Genomic DNA, 21717 nt, shown 5'->3' on the forward strand with positions numbered 1-21717 from the left:
ATATGTCCAACACAAAAGGGCTCTTATTCGGAGACAATTTCTTAAAACACTCGGGAAGTACGTCTCCACATTTAATGCCTTTAGTAGGGCACAGTCAAATATGCGTAGAGTCTTTGGCACTCAATCACTTTTTGGAAGGGCTGACAGAAGGGGACAATCTGTCAGCCGCTTCTCATCCCGGTCCCAGTTTTATCAAGACAACAGAGGCTATCCTCCCTATAGACGTTTCCGTGGAAACTCAAACTTCTATCCACAAAGAGGAAAGGGCTCAAGATCCCGTGGTGGCAGACCTCGATCATCCAATCAAGGAAACTACGGTAAGCACAACCCCTTCTATCCCCTTAAAGGTGGCAGGAAGATTGAGGCAATTCAAAAAGAATTGGCTTCGAGTCACTCAAGATCCATGGGTTTTGGAGACTGTTGTGGGATTCAAAATAGAATTTTGGTAAGAACCCTTTCAGGAAAGAACTCCCAGGGAACTCTTTTTAGACGAAGAGAATTCGAAATTAATAGAGACAGAGATCTCCCAAATGTTAGAGAAAGGGGCTATTATAAAAATTCCACTTTCAGAGTTAACAAAAAGCTTTCTGAGTTCTATCTTTCTAGTCAAAAAGAAAGACAAGGGTTGGCGACCTGTTATAAATTAAAAAAATGTGAACAATTTTCTAATCTACAGACATTTCAAGATGGAAGGTATCCATCTTTTGAGGGACATTCTTCAGACCAAAGACTGGCTAGTAAAATTGGATCTGAAAGATGCCTATTTCACCATTCCCATGCACGAAGACTGTCGCAGGTATCTCCGATTTACTTGGAAAGGAACCCTCTATCAGTTCCAATGTCTCCCCTTCGGTCTATCTTCAGCCCCTTGGTGCTTCACCAAGGTTCTTCGTCCGGTGGTCAGTTACTTAAGGGAAAGGGGGATTCGTCTTATAATTTATTTAGACGATATCCTCATCATGTCTCAGGACAAGACAGAAATTCTGGAACATTTAGATAACACTATGAACCTCCTTCGAGACCTGGGTTTTATCATAAATTTGGAAAAATCTATTTTAACCCCAACTCAAGAAATAGAATTCTTGGGTTTCAAAGTCAATACCATTCTATCCAACCTGATCCTTCCCCACCAGAAGGTTGTCAAGATCAGGAAACACGTCTCCTACGTCCTTTCAAAGGATATTATCCGTCTGAAAGACCTAGCCAGGGTTTTGGGTCTCCTTTCATCTTCAATTCAAGCAATCTCTCCGGGCCCACTTCATTACAGGGGCTTGCAGAGATTAAAAGCTCAAGGCCTGAGGAAGGGTCTCTGGTACGAAGATTCACTACCCCTTTCAGAAGACGCTCGAGAAGACCTACTTTGGTGGTTAAACAACCTCCAAGTTTGGAATGGAAAAGCTATATTTGGAAATGTACCAGATTTTATCCTAGAATCAGATGCGAGCAACCGTGGTTGGGGTGCCCGTCTGAACGACCTAGAAACCGGTGGGAGATGGTCCTTCTCAGAACAGTCCCTCCACATAAATTCTTTAGAAATGTTGGCAGCCTTAAATGCCCTTATGAGTTTCAAAGAAGTTCTGAAGAACTCCAACACTTTAATCCGTTTGGACAATTTTTCAGCCGTCTCTTACATAAATCGTTTGGGTGGCGCGAAATCCAAAGGTCTCTCGGTTATCGCAAAGAAGATATGGTATTTCTGTTGGGAACACAAAATCACCCTCAGGGCAGATTACATTCACGGTTCGTTAAATCTGAGAGCGGACTGGAATTCACGTTTTCTTCACGATTCCAGCGATTGGATGCTGAATCCAAGATTTTTTCATCTAATTCAAGAAGTTTGGGGCCCAATCCTGCTGTATTTATTTGCCAGCCGATTGACGAACCAAGTTCAGAATTACTTCAGCTGGAGACCAGATCCAAACGCGTCGGGAGTAGATGCCTTTCTCCAACCTTGGGAAGGGACGAAGGGCTACTACGCCTTTCCCCCTTCTCAATGATTCAGAGATTGTTGTGGAAAGTGAGACTCGAATCATGCAACATAATTCTGGTGACTCCTTTTTGGAAATCCCAAGTATGGTTCCCCGGTGTAATGGAATTAGCAGTAGATTTCCCATGGTTAATCCCTTCTTGTCCGGGTCTACTACAAGGCCCAGACGGAGAAGAACATCCTTTAGTCTTGGAGGGGAAAATGAACCTTATTGTTTGGAGGATATCAGGGATTCAGGAAGATATTCTGAACTTTCGGGAGAAGCTAAAAGCTTACTGGAGGAGTCATGGGGCCCTGGGACCAGAAAGAGATACATAGGAATATGGAACAAATGGTCTGGTTGGTGCCTTGAAAGGGATTTGGATCCCGTTCAATGTCCTTTACAATATATAGCTAATTACCTCGCTCATCTTTTTGAGTCAGGTCTCTCTTTTAGAACCATCAACTGTTACAGGTCAGCTATCTCTTCAGGTCATTGTTTGATTAATAACCTTGCTATCGGAAGTAACCCACTAATCAAGAGGGTCATGAAGGGTATTAGACTTAGGAGACCTCCTAGAGCTCGCTATGAATCTCTTTGGGATGTTAATCTTATTTTTAACCTTTTCATGTCTTGGCCTGTTAATCAGTTACTTTCCCTTAAAAGAATTTCAATGAAATTAGCAACCGTATTGTGTTTAATATCCTTCAGGAGGGTGTCTGATATTAAAGCTCTTGATCTTTCCTACAGATTTTATTCTTCTGAAGGTGTTCATTTCCATATTTGGAAAAGAACGAAAACGATGTCAGAATCTATCTTCTATCCCTTCTTTCATGAATGTGAAAAATTATGTGTTGTTAATTGCATGAAATGTTATGAAAATAAGATTTCAGTTTTTAGACCTCCAGGATGTGATCAACTTCTTTTATCTTTTGTTAGACCTTTTAAACCAGTGTCATCAGCAACTTCAGCAAGATGGATACGCTTGATTATGCATGAAGCAGGTGTAGATCTGTCTAGGTTTGGTGCTCACTCTTCTAGAGGTGCAATGGCTAGCAAAGTCTTTTGGGCTGGAGGTTCCCTGCCCGAAATACTTAAGGCTGCAGATTGGTCTAATGCAAATACCTTCTCGAAGTTCTACTTGAGACCGATTGAACATGTTAGCGGTGCAGCTTTGCATGGCTTTAAACATGCATAATGGTAGCCTCCGGTCTTGTAATGAAATGTCGATTCTCCAATTAACATGAAGAGAGAATCTTGATTTCATTAAAGACATACGGAGGCTAACATTATCCCACCCTCCTCTCCCTGAGAGGTTTGGGTTGATTCATGTATTTTTTCTTATATATCTGGAAAGTGATTATTGCCTCTTGCCTTTTTCACTATATGATATTTTTTGTTCCTTCTCAGATAACAATCTTAAGGAATAATTGTTTCGATGAAATTTCTTCACTGTACTCCTGTGTCATCGCAGCCCAAGAGGAAGATAGGAGCCTGCTCATCCTAGTTGCTATGTGTTAAAGTTCTATTTTTATTGTGATGTAATAGTATTCTTTAAAGGGCTGCATGTTTGGGCAGCAAATAAAAGTATTTGCATAATGTTAGCCTCCGTATGTCTTTAATGAAATCAAGATTCTCTCTTCATGTTAATTGGAGAATCGACATTCTCCTGTTCATCCTTTATCACCTCGGATCTGAGGGACAAGCGGTATGAATCTCATACATCTTGTCCAAAGAAACTAAGAACTTCTCCAGAAGGCCTGCATCATCAATTATTTAGATTTGGCTGTCTTTAGTGGTCATCATTTGATCCAGTAGGTCAGAGCAGAGGTGTAGACATTTCATTCTAGGTTGTAGTGAGAGGAAATGTTTCAGTTTGTAAATAGTTGCCTGGGAAAAGTCGTGGGTCGCATGTAATATATGGTCCTCCAGGAGGACAAGCCCTTGCTTTGAAGCCATGTGGATTATTTCCCTAGCTTGTTGGTGCCATAAAAACAGACAATTGCCTGTTGGGGAGGGGGGCATCAATAACTCCGATGCTGCTTTATTAGATGTGTTGGCTCTCTGCAACATCAGTGGTGGCTACAACACCAATTTGGTGATGTATGAAAATAAATGGAGCATAAAGGCTACCATATTAACCCCTTCCAGTGTTGCTGGTATACCTGAAACGTGAAGGTTGTCTCTCCTATTCCTGTCTTCCAGCTCGGTCAACTTTTCCTAAATAATACAATGGTGCTGTTCCCGGTTTTTAGTTGCAGTGAGTGCCTGCTCCACCACCATTGTTTGAGCTTCTAAGCTAGTGAGTGACATGTTGCATGCTGCAGGGTTAGCCATGAGCAAGGAGAGTCGGTCTTAGGTTGTGGAAGTGTCGTTAATTGCGGCAACCAACGTTTTAAGGGCTGTAAGTTCTTTAAGGATCGTGCCCAATGCCATATCCTGTGGCATATTGCCTTGATCTGCTTGAGGCTTCCACGTCTTTTCCGTGACTGCCTCTGTAAAGAGGAGCTGACGAGGTGGTTCAGACCGATGTGGGTGCTGAGTGCTAGATAGCGCAGTGCGAAGATTTTATGGTTGAGTTAAGATTCTCTTCTCACTGCTTCAATGGCAGGCATGGCTCTCACCGCTGTTGACATCACCAAGACCACATTATGAGTGATAGAAACCTCATCACTTAGCTGAAGGGTCTAACTAGGATGGTGATATCTGGAGAGGTCCACTAGTGCGGGAAAGCCACTCGCCGAAAGAATGTTATCAAGTTCTGGTGCTTCGCTTCTCAGCGTACCCATGCATGTAATCCTAAGGATGTTGCCTTGCCCGTAGCGCATGGCAGCAGAGACTAAGGCGGGGTGATAGGTCAAACTCAGGATGAAAGCATACCGGATAGAGTCACCATAGTACCTCCTGTCCATGTGAGGATCCAGTGCAAGTATTTAGTGGCTTTGACTTTACTGGGGCTTCTGTGGTAACAAACAGAGTTAGGTGCCCCCATGGCAGCTGTGTAAACCTGTAGGGTGGCTCGCCATTGCTTTAATGCTGCCAGGACTATGATCAGGTAGGGATGCTCCAATGCACAACCCAGTTCAACAATGGCCTCTACTTGGTGTGGACGATCATCCTCTTTCTAAGCCCTCTGTATTGTTTTCAGAGACTGGGTGTCCCACTGTGGAGAATAAAGGAGCTGGGGCCAGAAACCGTCCTAGGGCCTCTCCCTACTGCCAGTAAGTGTGAGAGCAGCGAGTGGAGCAGAATATCGCTAGCCCCTCACTCTGACAGACCAACTTGTTGCAGGTCAAGAGCCAGAGAGGACCACAGAGGTAAAGGTGGAGATTTAAACACATTGAAGAAGTAGGAGAATGCATTATGAATTCGTAAGATGTATAGATATAGCTATAGGTAGACAGACATTAAACAAGTCAAATTACTGCCCTCAGTTCTCTTGAAGTGTACTGTAGATTTAAGTTCCAAATCCAAATGACATTACAGTGTGATTGACAGCACCGAGCTTGTAAAACAGTCACAATAGAGGTATAGTCACACAGTGATTGGCCTTATTTTACACCAGTTATTGTCAATTATTGATAGTGTGTGCATGACGCCTTTCATGATGAGCAGCAGAACTACATCTACTCAAAGAGGAGTCACTTTAGCCTGTGTGGATAGGGACCAACTCAGAGTGAATGCAGGGGTAGGAGAAAGTGTCTCAGTTTCTGTGGGAGCTGGAGAGTTCTTGTTTGACTACATGTCTTTGTACATGTGTGTTTCTGTTAGTGCATGGCTGTATTCTCACAGTTAGACCACTTATGAATATTATTCACATGGTTGGCACAAAGGTAGATATAAAGGCTTGAGATAACGTAGGTATGGTAGCCAGGCACATGCAGTACACAAGACTCTACATTGACTGCCAGAATATTGAATTCAGAGATATCAGGGAACATGGCCTGCCATAAATCCTGTTTGGGCACACATGGTCTAAAACAATGTTACACCAGGTTGAGCTATGCCTGCTTATGTACAGACCATTTGAAATTAAGGGATGCCCATGAACATATGGACGGCAGGATCACAGTCTGGCTCTATACATGGACCTGCTGTCATCTATCTCATATTCACATCTATCACGGATGCTACACATCCCTACCCCATGGTGGAATAGTGTGTCTGCTCCTTTTACTATGAAAAGGGACTCTTAATGGATAAAGGCTATGTGTGAGTTTAAAGACAAGAGCCCTAACACAAATTCATGTATACACAGCAATATCACATACGAAAATCCACAAGAGACAAGGATCAAAGTACCAAGTACACATCCAAACAGAAGGCAAAAAAAACTAGTAAGTAAATCAATTACGAAAATATTAATTAATACAAATACATTTAAATCATGCATTGGTAGTGGAAAATGAGCCCTAGTCTAGTCAGACCTAAATACAGATACAAACAAAAGAAATATGAAGTCAATCAGCATTTCCCATAGGTACTGGTGAGTAAAGCAAAGCTGAATGAACATCAAAAATATTCTACATTTTGATCAGCAAACAGACAAACATGGAGACTGATCTCTAAGGGTACCTGGATAGAAACCTTGCATGTTTCCCAAATTGAGAGTTTGTATACACTTTTAGATAGAGAAAAAGTACGGCCAGTGTGGTTCGACAGCTGTTACATTGAGCTGTCCAATAGTAAAACGGAAAAATATAACACATGATAATATGACTTTTACTCTTCATCTATTGAATAATCATGTATTACATCTTACAACAGAGAAATAATTACATGAAAAAATATGAACAACACCTTCTTTTGGCCAAAGAAAGTGGCCTTCGGTCGTAAACAGTTGACAAACCGCACTCGCTAGGAACATCACAAACAATAATACATGTTAAACTGTCACAATGCAAACAGGACCGTTCGAGGGAGCTGCATTTTGAACAATTATCATAATAATGAGGATCCCATTTAAGACTTATTGTGCACCGCAGAGAAAGGGGAAACAAAGCAATTTATTACACTGTGCTTCAACACACCTTTAAACCTCTTTGGTGCTGATGACAGTACCAAGTCATCTACTTGTGCTTAAGTGCTGAGGATGGCTCAAGGCTATCCTAACACACGAGGCAGGAAACGGGATTTCCTTTGATTTCTCTTAGCCTTGGGAGCTGGGGAAGAGCTTACCCAGGCCCAGAGGCTAGTTTTTTTCTCTCAGCACATGTGGCGCACTGATGTCATTTCAGAGAAGGTGAAAGTGAAATGTCCCGATCCACTCATTTCACTTTCACTGCTTCGGTGCTCGGGCCATATCTCCTCGAGCACTGAAGCAGACAGCAGTGGTATTGTTAGCATGGGGAGAATTTCCCCTTTCCAAAGGTACTTTTACCTAGTGGATCCCTGCTATTAGGGAAATCACCATAGTAGGGCGATCCCCAAGCAGGGTACCCCTCTCAAGACCTCCACTGAATATTTGTAAAGGGTAGAGTGTCCTCCTGGCAATGAGAAAATGCTCACCCAGGCCCAAAAGTCTTTCTTCCCTATCCGGGGACAGATTGGAGGTTCTTACCTCCAATCTGCCCCCTCGGGGGAGAAAGCCCAATAGACACCATGGATTTTGTTAATGCAAAATGGGTGCGGGCAGCCCTTCCAGGCATCAGGCCTAGCCCCCATTCACCAATACCACCCAAGCAGTCTTTCTGCCCCCCCCATCGAGGGGCAGATTGGAGGTGTTTTCCTCCAATCTTTCCCCAGCAGGCGCAGAAAGCCTACTAGACCACCAGGGACTACATTTGGAATGTGAGAGCCCCCCAGCAATCGGCTAGTGCTCCCCCTCTGGGCCCAAATGTTGTTCTGCCTTTCTAGGGGTAGATTGGAGGTTCTTACCTCGGTAGGGGGCTGAAAGGCAACTATACCACCAAGGATTATATTTGGCAATGGCCTAATGCTCTCTCCAAGGACCAAATATCTTTCTGCCCCCCGTAGGGTCATATTGGAGGTGGTTACCTCCAATCCTGCCCAAAGGCGGCAGGAAGTCCACTAGAAAACAGGAATGATTTTTTGGTGGAGAATTGGGTGTAGGTGACTTGCCTAGGTGGTGGGCCTAACCCCACTGCTCAAATGACCCACAACAGTCTTTGTACCACTCCAGGGGGCAGATAAGAGCTATTTACCTCCAATGTGCCCAGTGGGAGGAGCAAAAAGCCCACCCACATATCAGGCTTAGCCTCCACCTCCAATATGACCTCAGCAGTCTTTCTGCGCCTGGGGATTAAAGCCTTCCTCCATCTTTTTGACAAAAAGGGACATTTTAATTTTTGATTTTTTTTTCCATACATATTGCTAGCAGAGTTGGGCTAAGTCACAATATTGTCCTACATCGTTGGTGAATGGGTGCACTTTTCGGGGTCGGTCAGCTTCCACCTCTGGAACCCTACCAAACCCAGACATTTTCTGAAAACTAGACACGCAGTGGAGTCAGGGTGGTGTGTCTCACGTGGATACCACAAAACTTTCTTACCAACAATGCTCCTCAAACCTCTACCTAAAATTGCACATTTACCTTTCATTTCTGTGACATAAACTTCTGGAATCAAATAATATCCACAAAATCCCTACCACCCAGCGTTCCCCCACTTGTCTCAATAAAAATGCTACCTCACTTGTGTGATTTAGCCTAGTACCCACGACAGACACAATTCAAACCAATGTCAAAAGAGTTGCTCCGCAAGACTCCCATTGACCTTGTTTTGAGGCTTGCCTGTCGCATGCACTAGACCCAGCCACACGTGTGGTAGGAATTTTATCAGGACAAGTAGGAGAACTCTAACTATAAAAATACTTTATCCTTTGTTTATTTTCAGTTAATTTCGAGGGTTTATTTAGTGTAAAGTAACATTTAATTACCATATGTAATTCCAACACCTCGCTGCTCACGGCCTGCTGCCAACCCCCGCATGCAGCCCACCCATGTGTCAGGACCTGTTGCCAACCCATCTAAAGGCAGCCAACCCCACACTGTTCAGGGCCTTTGGTCGTGCACGGCAGGGTGTTAACCACTGGCCTGGCCACGGCCACCCCCGCACATGCAGCCAACTCCACACTGCACACAGTCTTCAGCCATGTGCAGTGGGTGGTTGGCCAAAAGTCCTGACCTATGATCAACCACCTCAAAGGCTGCCAATCCCACACTGCATACGTCCTTTGGCCAGGCACAGTGGGAGTTGCCACCAGGCCTGACACTGAGGATCCCATTTCCCAGGGCCTTTTTTTAAAAAATGGGGAGGGGATTGAAGGGAATCTCAAGGGATCCCTCCCCCAGGGCCTTTTTTTAATTAATTGGGAGGGGGCCCTGTGGCACCCCTAGCCGTGTTTGGCTCTGGGAACCCCATCGCCCAGGGCCTTTCTTAAATTAAAGGGGGGAGGGCATGTGGCACCCTTCCCTGAGCCTTACTAGGCGCTGGCGAGGGGACCCCTTTCAAACCTGTATTGTCCCAAGGGAACCCATCCAATGGGGCCTGTATTAATCATTGGGGGACACGGGGAGTCCCAAGACCCTGTGGTCCCAGCTGGGTACCCACATGCAGCTGGCATCGCTCCAGCCGGGCCACCGGTAAGGACAGGTAAACCGTTGTGTCTGGGGTGGGCCCTACAGCTTGTGAGCCTGCCCTGGGGGACATGGTTCCTGGGGCCATGAAATGGCTCAGGGAGTGGAGCCACATGGCCCTCCTACCTTTAACTTACATTAGAAAACCCAGAGGATGGGGTTTTAGAGGCTCGGAAATGGGCTTGCTGCCTCACTCCCCGTAAAAACAAACATCAGACCCTGGGGATGGGTCTATGGGCCCTACGAATACATCAGGCAATGGGGTTGTATGAGGTCCCCAGGGCCAAAAATGGCCATGGGAGAGGGGCTATGTGTCCCCCTTCCACCAAAAATACACCAAGCCCCAAGATATAGGTACCTGGGCTGTAATTGCCCGTGGGAGGTGCTCCGTGTGCAACCCTTCCATAAAAAACATTAAAAACGTTGCTTCCCCGGACCCTGGCCCACCCAAGGACTTTTTATAAACAAGCAAGTGAGCCCAAACACGTTTTTCTTTTTTTACATTTGTTTCAGTAAATGGTCCCTCTAGGACACACCGCCAGGACTCAGGGTCAGGATATCCCTACCCTGCCCTCTAATGTCTTTTAAAACATTTTTGGGGGATGCAGGACTTGAGTACCCTGTCCTAAGATGGTTGCCGCCAAACAGATCTCAGTTTGGAATTTGGATTTCGTGAAGGCTCCATGTCCCTAGATGTACTGATATTTGAGCATTAATTGCTCAAAAACTACTGAATGGATTTACACTAGATCACAGAACAGTATACCCTATAGGGAGCTCCTAAGATTAAAACGAAATTGCTCTAGTCAGTGTGACTTCGATCTGGGAGCTAAAGAAAGCTTTAATCAATTCCTAGCCAGAGAATACAGCAATGATCTTTTGGAAAGCACTCTAAGAAGAGTAGAACATCTGCCCAGAAATGAGATTTTGAAACAAAAACGACCCCACAATCTGAATGAAAGGCAATTTCGGATGATGACAACATTCTCCGAGGATGCTGATACGCTGAAGAAAATCATGAAGAGAAACGGGCACGTGTTAAAAACAGACCCCATCATTGAAGCTGACATTCCACCAGCCCCACTGATCACTTTCAAGAAAGCTTGTTCCCTGAAGGACAGTCTATTTCATAGTCATTTGGACCCAGTTCCATCATAAAAAGGTTTCTACCCTTGCGGAAAGTGCAAGGCTTACGCTTTCAGCAAAAGGGTACTCACCTATGATGTAAAAAAATTTGAAATCAGGAAAGAAAATCAACAAATTCATGACCTGTCACACTACACATGCCGTCTATTGTCTGAAGTGTCCATGTGGACTCAGATATATAGGCAGCACTATACCTAGTGTAAAGATTAGAATTTTGGAACTCATACCTGTATATATATATTCGCTGAAAAAAACATAGGTTTCAGGGACATTATAGAAAGTTGAACATTTCACTCGTACAAAACCATAGAAATTCAGCTGTTATAGTTAGTTGAGCTAACTATAACTCACGCCCCCGCAATGCACTGCTGATGACGTCACATATTACATCATTCATGACATGGTCAGTGACATCACTGATGACATCTCAAATTACATCACTGATGACATCATCCATTGACTGTGTGTTTCTGTAAAGTTGAAATATGTTTTATATATATATTGGCAAGATGTATTGAAGAATGAGTGGGTGTATACATGTGTGGATGGAGGATTTAGTAGGTGCATGACTGACTGTATAAGTGAGAGATTAAATGTGTCCTTCTAAATTCATGGGTTAGTGACTAAACTATGTGAATGTCTGTATCAGTCTTTCTATTGCTGTGTAAGCTGCTGCATTGGTTGGTGAGTAGCTACATGAGTGTCTATATGGGTTATTGATTGGTTTGTTGTAATTCTACCTAGGACCCTAATTCGATATTCCTGATTTATGCCCTTACGTGGTTATAATAAATAATATCCTTATAAAGGCATAAGAATCATATCCATATTTAGTCGTAGCCCATGCAGTCCAAATTAAGCAAGGCTACTTCCCCAGGCTCCTAGAGAGTACAACGAGTTCTTTAAACAAACCAAGCCTGCAGCAGCCCGGGAAATCCCCCTGCTCTTGTTTTGATTTGCAAAAGAACTCCTAGAGTCAGAAAGAACTGTTAGTTCTTGGTGACGTCTTATGTCCAACCTTACGTCAAACCCGGCACCTTTCAGGTATAAATATACCAACGTTGCCTTAAGCAAACACACAGTGGTTTGGAGCAGAGCGGCTATCTACTTGCCCGAGAGCCCAGCTGATGCGAGAGCCCACAGACGCCGCCCCTCCCTTTTTGACGCACTGAGAAAGAGGCTGTCTTTTTCTCCAGCCGAGAAAATCCAGCTCCGGTGTTTTCAGCCGCCCTTGCAGGTTGCTGGGATATCGAGTCCTGAGAGAGAGATACCAGACCTCCTGCTTTCTATAACCCAGGTACGGAGCTGACTAAACCCTTAAAGAGAATTCTTGATTCAGATTCTTGGCAAAACCAACTTAACTTAAACTGCTACTTATTTAGTCCTTCCAAAGTATTAGGCTTAGGTCAGGTACACCGGGGTAGGCGTATTTAGAAGCACCAGTTGAGTACAATAGTCAATGTATATATGTATGTATATATTTTATCCATTTTAAAGTATCATATGGCTAAGAAACCATATCAATGCTTTTACATTATTATTTCATAATACTCCTTTTACTGTACGCACTTTACTTTATGCTAAGTATTGCAATTGTGGCAATTCATTTCTCTTGCATGAGAAAGAAGACTGCTCAATAAATAAGACCTTTTATTGAAAACGTCCGTCTCTCTATTTCTCTGCACTCTGGTGAAACTAAGTATGCACGATTGACTGAGTAAAATAGCTGTCTATTGTTTTCACATGACTCTAGAGATACACTCTTATTCTGAGGGAGCAACGTTGTCATGTTTATGGTTGTCAGAAGCTAATCCCTTCTTGTCTATCCAGGGAAGTTAAATTCCTCCTTGTTTATTCGAGAAAGTTTCTAGTGACCTCTGAGCTAGCTGGCAAAACTAATTAAGTCTAATATAGTCAGTAGAGACCTAGTCGACCTCAGTCCTACGTCTACACTGCTGTTTATATTATTCCAATGCGCAGAGCCTATTGGGAATATAGGAACTACACTACATGGCGCCCAACGTTTGGTACGGCGATAATCTAACGCAAGACACTAGAGTAACTCAGTCGTGCTTTTTCACACAGAACCCTTTTTCCTGTAAATACTCCAAAAGACGTCTGGAGTGGGTAAAAGGTTAAAATCCGCCGGAACTTAGTAGGATGAGAATCCTATGTATAGTTTTTGGTTTAGTCAACGTTGAAGGATACAGTGTTCCAAAATATTGTACACCTAATCTTTGTTTCCCTTGAAACTTGATCTGCAACAAAAAACTTTCTGTTAGTAAAAATGACGGAAAGTGAAGACGAAAGGGAAACAGCTAGAATAGCAGCTCGACTCCTAGCGGATGACACAAGTCTCCAAGAAAATGACCTGAATGCTATATTCATTCCGGTCAACATAAGAAAAACTATAACTATTTAACTTATAGAAAACGGACTAACATCACAAGGTGGTACAGTGGATGTATGACGTTACAACGCATACTTTTACTCCGCGTACCATTACAACGCGGTATTTACAACGAATACCGTTACAACGCATAGCGCTTTGGGGTGCTGGATAGTGGTAAGTATAATTTACTATTCTAACTCCAGTCCCCGTGGACCCTAGGGAAGGTGTTGGATAGTAAATTAAACTTACCTCTTATCCTAGAGCGCCCCCCAGCGCAATGCGTTGTAATGTCATGCGTTGTAATGCCCGCGTTGTAATGGTAGTGCGGAGTAAAAGTTGCGTCGTAACGGGTGTATACCGGTACAGTCATATTCGTGGTAGAGGCCCATGAATATAGACAGACAGAGGTATTCTACTCATGGATAAACTTTCCTGCAGCAAACGCTGTAACAAACAAATTCCACTATCACAAAATAGAGGAACCTTCAGATGAATACATTCCGATCGAGGAGATTGACATCCCATTAAATTACCAAGAGCACCTGCTCTGGTTTAAAGGCGCCCTAAAATATAAAAATCACATCACCAGGCTCGGTCCACTAGGTAGACCAGGAGCCACAGGGCCGGTTCTAGCCAGCTACACACCACACCCCGACATTGAAACAATGACAGACCGGGAACTTTTAGCTCAGCTAAAACAGCTAATTAAAATACATAGACAATTAGTCCAATATGTAATGCGGACTTCAACAGTCCAACCAGTGATTAACATTCCACAGCTGACCCCTCATCAGGGGAACACAAACAAGATTACACCACAGAACATACAATCATGTCTTGGTAAAGTACCTACGAAACGGGAACAAATTCCATTCTGGTTAGCACAAAAAATCACTCAAATAGAGGCAGTATTTCCTAATACTACACCTACTGAGAAACACAGAATTCTGACTATCTGTTTTCCAATGGGGATCGCACCACATGTGGAGGACTGTGACACTTGGGGCACAGTCTTTGCTTCCATTTACACAAAAACACATGGTGTTCCGTCCATGGCGGTTATACCAGATGTGCTAAGACAGATTCAAAATGAATACGGTCCATAACCTGCTTTAACTCTGGGTATGAAATTACTGAAAGACTTCAAGCAGATCTCGGCTCTATTGTTAGCCAACATAAAAGGAGAAGCAGCATCTGTGGCGATCCGCCAGAAATTGAAAGAAACAGATATAGCAGAACAACCATTTGAACTTGCCAGAATCATAGAAAAATCCTATGAAGAACTAGGAAGAGATAGTTTGGGTGGGAAACCAGTAAAACCCCAACTAATTGAAAATCCTGAAAAAACTTCTATTAAAAATAATCTAAACACTCTAAAAAAAAGCTGGGATGGAAATAAACAATCCACTCCCAGAGAAAAACGATTCCAGTCCAGAGGAAGGTCTCCTCAACGGAGAGAAAGATCTCCGGACCGAGGAATCAAGTCTCCCCAGAGGGAGCCCTCTAAGAAAAGATACAACCTTAGAAATAGGGATAATTTGAAAAAACCTGATAGATATCAAGATATTGATACACGTCCCTCTCGATCTTTTCAGACTTCCTCACAAAAATCGGAAAGAAGAGGACGGTCAGAACACAAAGAAGAGCACGTGAAGTCCAAAGACAAGGAACCTGCTCATCAAAGTAAAAAATTACAATTTCCAAGAAAGAAGGTAGCCAGTATTAAAATAATTAAACATGCCGAGGATACTGAGGACACAACTGAAAAACAGAGAGTGGGCTCAGACAATGCTAGACAGCGCAGCAGAAGTGACCATTGCTCGCAAGATCTTGATGAATCTTCTGGAGACAGTGGACACGAATGAATACATTCAGGTGGAAACTGCAGATACCAGAGTTAGCAAACCTCATAAAATATACGAGATAACATTGCGTATAGAGGGGGACAAGACTAGGAAAGTAAGGGGTCTCTTTTGGGATAACCTTTCGAAAGGCTATGACATCCTTTTGGCTGAGAAATACTGGCCACCAGAGTTTGTCAGGGAGTGCCCTCATGGCGAAGAAATGATTATGCCTGCCTTATCAAATCATATTCCAATTCATAAAAAATATACACTTGCAAGAAAATGGGCAGTGGCCCAAGCTCCTGCATTATATAAAAATCAAGTAGGATGGGATGAGGACTCTCCTCCTCACAAAATCCAGTTAAAATGTCAACCTACTGCACAAAGGCAGTACCCAATTAAACAAGAAGCTAAAGAACAAGTCAGGGAGATCTTAGATCAACTTGAATACCAAGGGGTGATTGAAACATGCACCTCACAAATGAACAATTCTTTGTTTCCTGTCTCCAAACCAGACGATTCATATCGTCTAGTTTTGGACTACAGACACCTTAACTCATGTTGCAAAACATTTGCAGTACAAAACTCACACAGTGCAGCACTAATGAATAACATTGTGCGCAAAAAATACAAAACTACATTAGACATCTCTAATGGATTCTTTTGTCAAAACATTGCACCTGAGAGCAGGTATTTGACCACGTTCTCAGTAATGGGGTCACAAAAAAACTTCTGTCGACTCTCACAGGGATTCAAGAATAGCCCATGATTATTCTCAGTAAGAGTAACAGAGTTACTACAAATATATGATGACGAGGCATTATCCTACGTCGACTACATCTATCTCACAGATGATGACCTGGATACTCACTTGAAAAGAGTGAACACCATAATACTTGGGTTCGCAGCTGATGGTTACAAATTCAACTTTAAAAAATCAAGAATTGCCCATCTAACTGTCCTATTTTTAGGATATGAATTATCAAGTGAGGGCAAAAGCCTAGCAGACAACTTCTTAGAGAAGTGTGCTGTACTCCAAGCACCTAAAACGCTGAAGAACTTACAATCAATACTAGGTTTCCTGAATTTCGGAAGAACATACATTCTAAATTATGCGGAGAGGGTTAAACCTCTCTATGAATTAATAAAACATGATTTCAAACCAATCAATTGGACTCAGAAACATACAGAAATTTTAAGATCATTGCAAACAGACATGTTAGCAAAAACAAAATTACAAACTCACGAAAACATACGCAACCTTGTAATCCGAGTCATCCCATGAAGATGCGGATTCATGTACCTGACCTCTAATGAGGGAGAAACGGTACCTATAGCTTACAAATCACACTTGTACACACAAGCTGAAATGAAATTCATTTCTACTGAAATTTTTTTTACTAGCGGTTCAAACTGCTGTAGCAAAAGAAAGAGCCCAAGCCCAAGGCAGAAGAATAACTGTTTTAACAGCAGAATCAGCCCTTGAGGCATTAACAAGGCCACGCAATTTGACTACTGTGGCATTAGTTTTTAAAATGGATACTGTGAGAAGTTGGCCTGGTATATGATGCTCACTAGTTCTAGTGGTCACCTTGTACCATGCCAAGCAACCCCCTTGGTGCAGGTTGTAAAGTCAACCTTATAGACAAGCTATCCTAGAGGTAGCATGGACTAAGCAGTCTTAGGCTATACTCTGTAAAGGCATGTGAAGCAAGCTGTTTTACCATACACAATCCCTTGAATACCAAATGAAAGGACACCACACAGATATATATTGAAAATATATATAGATTTATTTCTACAAATAACCCTGATACTCTTTATGAGCACAGAAGCAAATGTGTTAAAACAAAACACAGTTTAAATATACAAAGGTTGCACAATTATGGATGAGCCCTAGGGGCCACCTAAACCATATACTAAAATAGTGGTATAAGAACCACTATGGGGAAAGTGAAGAGGCCTAGGGCCTGGGGAATCGCTGGAGCTGTTCGGGACTAGCAGTGAAGAAGTCGGGAAAGGCCCGCGGGACTCGGGTGCAGTGCGGAAAGTGCACGCATTACCAATGCAATGTCAATGTCAATGGTGCGTAAAAGTTACAAAGTTAGTTATTAAGGAACCTTCCGAGTGACCTAGAAGGATGAAACTTTAGACACAGACACTAGAGGTGTATACCAGTGTGGGAACACCGGCGTTGCTGAGTTACCTCACCCACAGGAAGCGGGTGCACAGGGTTGAAGTAGTGTCGGGTTTCGTCACGCAGGTCGATGGTGCTTGGAGCTGAAGATGCTGCAGGCGGCTCGATGTGAAGAGTTCCGGTGGATCCAAGGGTGGATCTGAAGAGGTGAAGACCAGAAAGCAGAGGGGACAATGTTCAAAGTCACTAGCCAGTGACTACCGTGGAACCAGGAAGGAACCAGGCGATGTCGGGTGCAAACAGGTGATGTCGTGAAGATTGTCTCTGCAGCCACGTGGACACGAAGAGGTCAAGGACGTCCAGGAGTCGGTCACGAGCTGTCCCACAAGGCTCTCGCTAATGGCAGTGTCGGCAACTTGATTGGAGCAAACAGGCCTTGGCTAAAGCAAGCCACGCAGGAAGTGATTCAAGCTTCTCACTCGGAGCAGCAAGGTCAGAGGGGGTGCTCCTTTTTAGGGGAGCAAGGGCCAGTCTGGAGCAACCAGACCAGCAGTGTAGTTTGTCGTTTTCGTTGCCAAGATGGCCGCTAGCCACGTGGCAAGTGGCCGGGATGGTGCGTCGAGTGGCACAGTGCAAAAGGGCCCCACGCAGATCGTGGAGATGCTGGGGGGCTGATCTTCGGTGCAAAGGCTGCTCGAGGTTGGGGCTTCTCAAACCCCAAAGCACGGCATCAAGGGTGCCTTGGGTGCTGCGCAGTCAGCTTCTCGGGGGTCTTTCAAGAGGTCCGGTCCCACGTCTCTCGGTGCCTCCACGGGTCCCTTCTTTGCAGGGACTGTGGATCGGGCTGTGAGAAGTCTGGGAGTCTGCGTCTTGTCAGGCTCTGGGCTCGGGCTCCAGCAGAAGGCGGCGGCAAAGCAGACATCGAGTTGCTGGATGGTGCCTGTGTTCACAGGGTGGCCACTCCTAGGCCACAAGGGAGATGCTCTTCAGTCTTCTGTGCAGCAGAATGTCGAAGTCCAGTCGTCTTCTTAGTTTCAAGTTGATTCAGGATGATCTGAAGTCTCAGGACACAGCTCCCACTCTTATTCGAATCTGGGGGGCCGGATCACCTACTAGGTCCCTCCTCTGGGTGGGACCAGGAAGGGGGGTGGTTACAACCCCTTTCCTTTGTCCAGTTTCGCGCCAGGACTGGGGCTGGAAGGCCCCAGCACCGGTTTGAACTGGCCTATGCACAGGGACACCTTGTGTGCCCCAGGCATGTCTGATTCTTCTCAGCCCTGTCCTACCCAATACACAAAATCCTGTCTGGGGTGGTGCTAGCACCTCCCCAGGCAGGAAACCCTTTGTCCAAGCTGCCCTCACTGGAAGGACTCCCAGCAGCAGGAGGTCAGACTTGTGTCTGTGGTGGCAGCATCCATTTTGTGCTGCTAAGGCTCTGTTTAACTTTAACCGGGGTTCAGGTTAGGTACATGTTGTGTCCCTCTAGAAGGGTGGAATGCTACCCCCGTCGCCAGAACTGGCGAGGGGGTAGTATTCCAATTTGTATGACACCTTACTCGACATGTTTTGATAAAGCCAAACCAAAGATAGCATTTAACCGCGAGGTTCATAATGCACTTAAGAGTATATGGTATGGCAGTATCATGAAACAGCTAAAGGACATGGTTCCGAAAGCTGCAGACAGGCTCAGCTCATGCCAGAGCACTATCTCACATATTCCCCAGCACTCTGCCTCCAGGATTGATGAGGCCTTCCATAGGAGTGGCTGATAGGGACATATGTGTCCATTTTAGGTTAGGTAGAGGCATACTACACCTAAGTAAGGGTGATTACACCGACTTACCCCAGCTGAGTGATCAGCCAGTTGTGTCAAATATGGAGGCCAGGCCAGGGGTGGCACAATACATGCTGCAGCCCCTGGTAGGCCTTGGAAGCACCTATGCCCTGGGTACCTGGGTACACTGTTACAGGGGCCAATAAGGTGAACCAGTTCCAATGTCGTTATGCACCTAAAGTGCATGGGTAATAATTTAGAGAGAGAACAGAAGGCTGGGGGTCTGATTAGCAGGCCCACAGCCACATTAAGTCATAAACCAGTGAAGCAAAAAGCAAAAATTTGGGGTGACCATAGGATAGCAAACCCTACTCTCCTACACAACCCCCCCCCCCCAAAAGCAAGGGCATTAGACTAACCTTGACCAGTTGTGTCTTCATGTTCTAAGTGGAAGTACCTGGAGACACCATCTGCATTACCATGGTCAGTCCCTGGGCGGTGCTCCACTGTAAAGTCCATCCCCTGTAGGGAAATGGACCACCTGAGCAGTTTGGGGTTTTCACCCTTCATCTGATTAAGCCATAAGAGGGGCTTATGGTCGGTCTGAATCTTGAAGTGAGTGCCAAACAAGTATGGCCTCAACTTCTTCAGGGCCCACACCACAGCAAAGGCCTCCCTCTCAATGGCTGACCAACGTTTCTCTCTGGGGGTCAGCCTTATGCTAATAAAAGCAATGGGCTGGTCTTGACCATCTACATCAAGTTGTGAAAGCACAGCTCCCACTCCCAACTCAGAAGCATCTGTTTGGACAATAAACTCTCTTGAGTAGTCAGGACTCTCCAGGATAGGTGCAGAGCACATGGCCTTCTTCAGGTCTCAAATGCCTTTTGACAGTATTCTGTCCACTGAACCTTTTTGGGCATCTTCTTGGATGTCAAATCATTAGGAGGAGTCACAATGGACCCATAGTTCTTAACAAACTTCCTGTAGTACCCAGTCAGGCCCAAGAAAGCTCTGACCTGAGTCTGGGTAGTTGGAGGAGTCCAGTCCTTTATGGTCTGAATCTTACTCTCCAGTGGTTGAACTTGGCCTCCACCCACAAGGTGTCCCAAGTACACAACCTTACTCTGCCTTATCTGGCACTTGGTTGCCTTGATAGTGAGGCCTGCCTTTTGCAGAGCCTCTAGCACTTCCTTCAGGTGGACCAGGTTATCCTCCCAGGTGGAGCTAAAGACAGCAATATCGTCCAGATATGCTGCACAAAAGTCATCCAACCCAGTAAGGACTTGATTCACCAACCTTTGGAAGGTGGCAGGTGCATTTTTCAAACCAAAGGGCATCACCACAAACTGATAATGCCCACTGGGGGTAGAAAATGCTGTCTTGGCTTTAGACTCCTCAGCTAACCTGATTTGCCAGTAGCCAGCTGTCAAGTCAAATGTGCTCAAATACTTGGCAGAAGCCAATTTGTCTATGAGCTCATCTGCCCTTGGAATAGGGTGTGCATCTGTCCTGGTGACAGCATTGAGTCCTCTGTAATCCACACAGAACCTCATCTCTCTCTTTCCATCCTTGGTGTGAGGTTTGGGGACCAGAACCACTGGGCTAGCCCAGGGGCTCTCTGAAGGCTCAATGACACCTAATTCCAGCATCTTTTGCACCTCAGCCTTGATACAGTCTCTGACATGGTCAGGCTGCCTGTAAATTGTGTTCTTTACAGGAAGACTATCACCAGTGTCCACCACATGGGTACACCAGTTAGTCTGACTGGGTGTCAGGGAGAACATATGTCGGTATGACTGCAAAACCTGTCTACAGTCATGTTGCTGATGTTCAGTGAGGCTGCCATCTAAGGCCACACCATCAACTGAGCCATCCTCAGGATTCTGAGTCAGCAGGTCTGGGAGAGGGACTCTCTTCCTCCTGCCCCTCATCTGTAGCCATGAGCAAGCCTGTGTCTCTCCTGTCAACATATGCTTTCAGCCTGTTAACATGGAGCTCCCTGTGGGGGCTCCTGGGAGTTCCAAGGTCCACCAAGTAGGTAACCTCTCCCTTTTTCTCAAGGATTATATGGGGTCCAGACCATTTGTCGTGGAGTGCTGCTGGGGCCACTGGCTCCAACACCCATACCTTCTGTCCAGGCTGGTACTCAGTCAGGACTGCCTTTTGGTCATGCCAGGCTTTCTGTAATTCCTGGCTAGCCTCAAGGTTTTTGGATGCCTTTTCCAGATACTCAGCCATCCTGGAGCGGAGACCAAGTACATAGTCCACTATGTCTTGCTTGGGCTTTTTGAGAGGTAACTCCCATCCTTCCCTTACCAGACATAGGGGTCCTCTTACAGGGTGCCCAAACAACAATTCAAAGGGGCTGAAGCCAACACCCTTTTGTGGGACCTCTCTGTAAGCAAACAGAAGGCAGGGCAGAAGGATATCCCATCTTCGCCTGAGCTTTTCAGGTAATCCTTTGATCATGCCCTTTAGGGTCTTGTTAAATCTTTCAACAAGCCCATTGCATTGTGGATGATAGGGAGTGGTGAACTTGTAGTTGACATCACATTCCTTCCACATAGCTGTCAAGTATCCTGACATGAAGTTTGCACCTCTAGCAGATACTACCTCCTTAGGAAACCCCACTCTGGAGAAAACTCCAAGTAAGGCCCTGGCCACAACAGGAGCTGTTGTGGTCCTAAGTGGAATTGCCTCTGGGTACCTGGTGGCATGGTCCACCACCACCAGTATGAATCTGTGCCCAGATGCTGTAGGGGGATCCATTGGTCCAACAATGTCAATCCCTACCCTTTCAAAGGGCACCCCCACCACAGGTAGTGGTATTAGGGGGGCCTTTGTGGTACCACCTGCT

Source organism: Lissotriton helveticus, chromosome 7 (genome assembly GCF_964261635.1).
Source record: "Lissotriton helveticus chromosome 7, aLisHel1.1, whole genome shotgun sequence".
Taxonomy (NCBI): domain Eukaryota; kingdom Metazoa; phylum Chordata; class Amphibia; order Caudata; family Salamandridae; genus Lissotriton; species Lissotriton helveticus.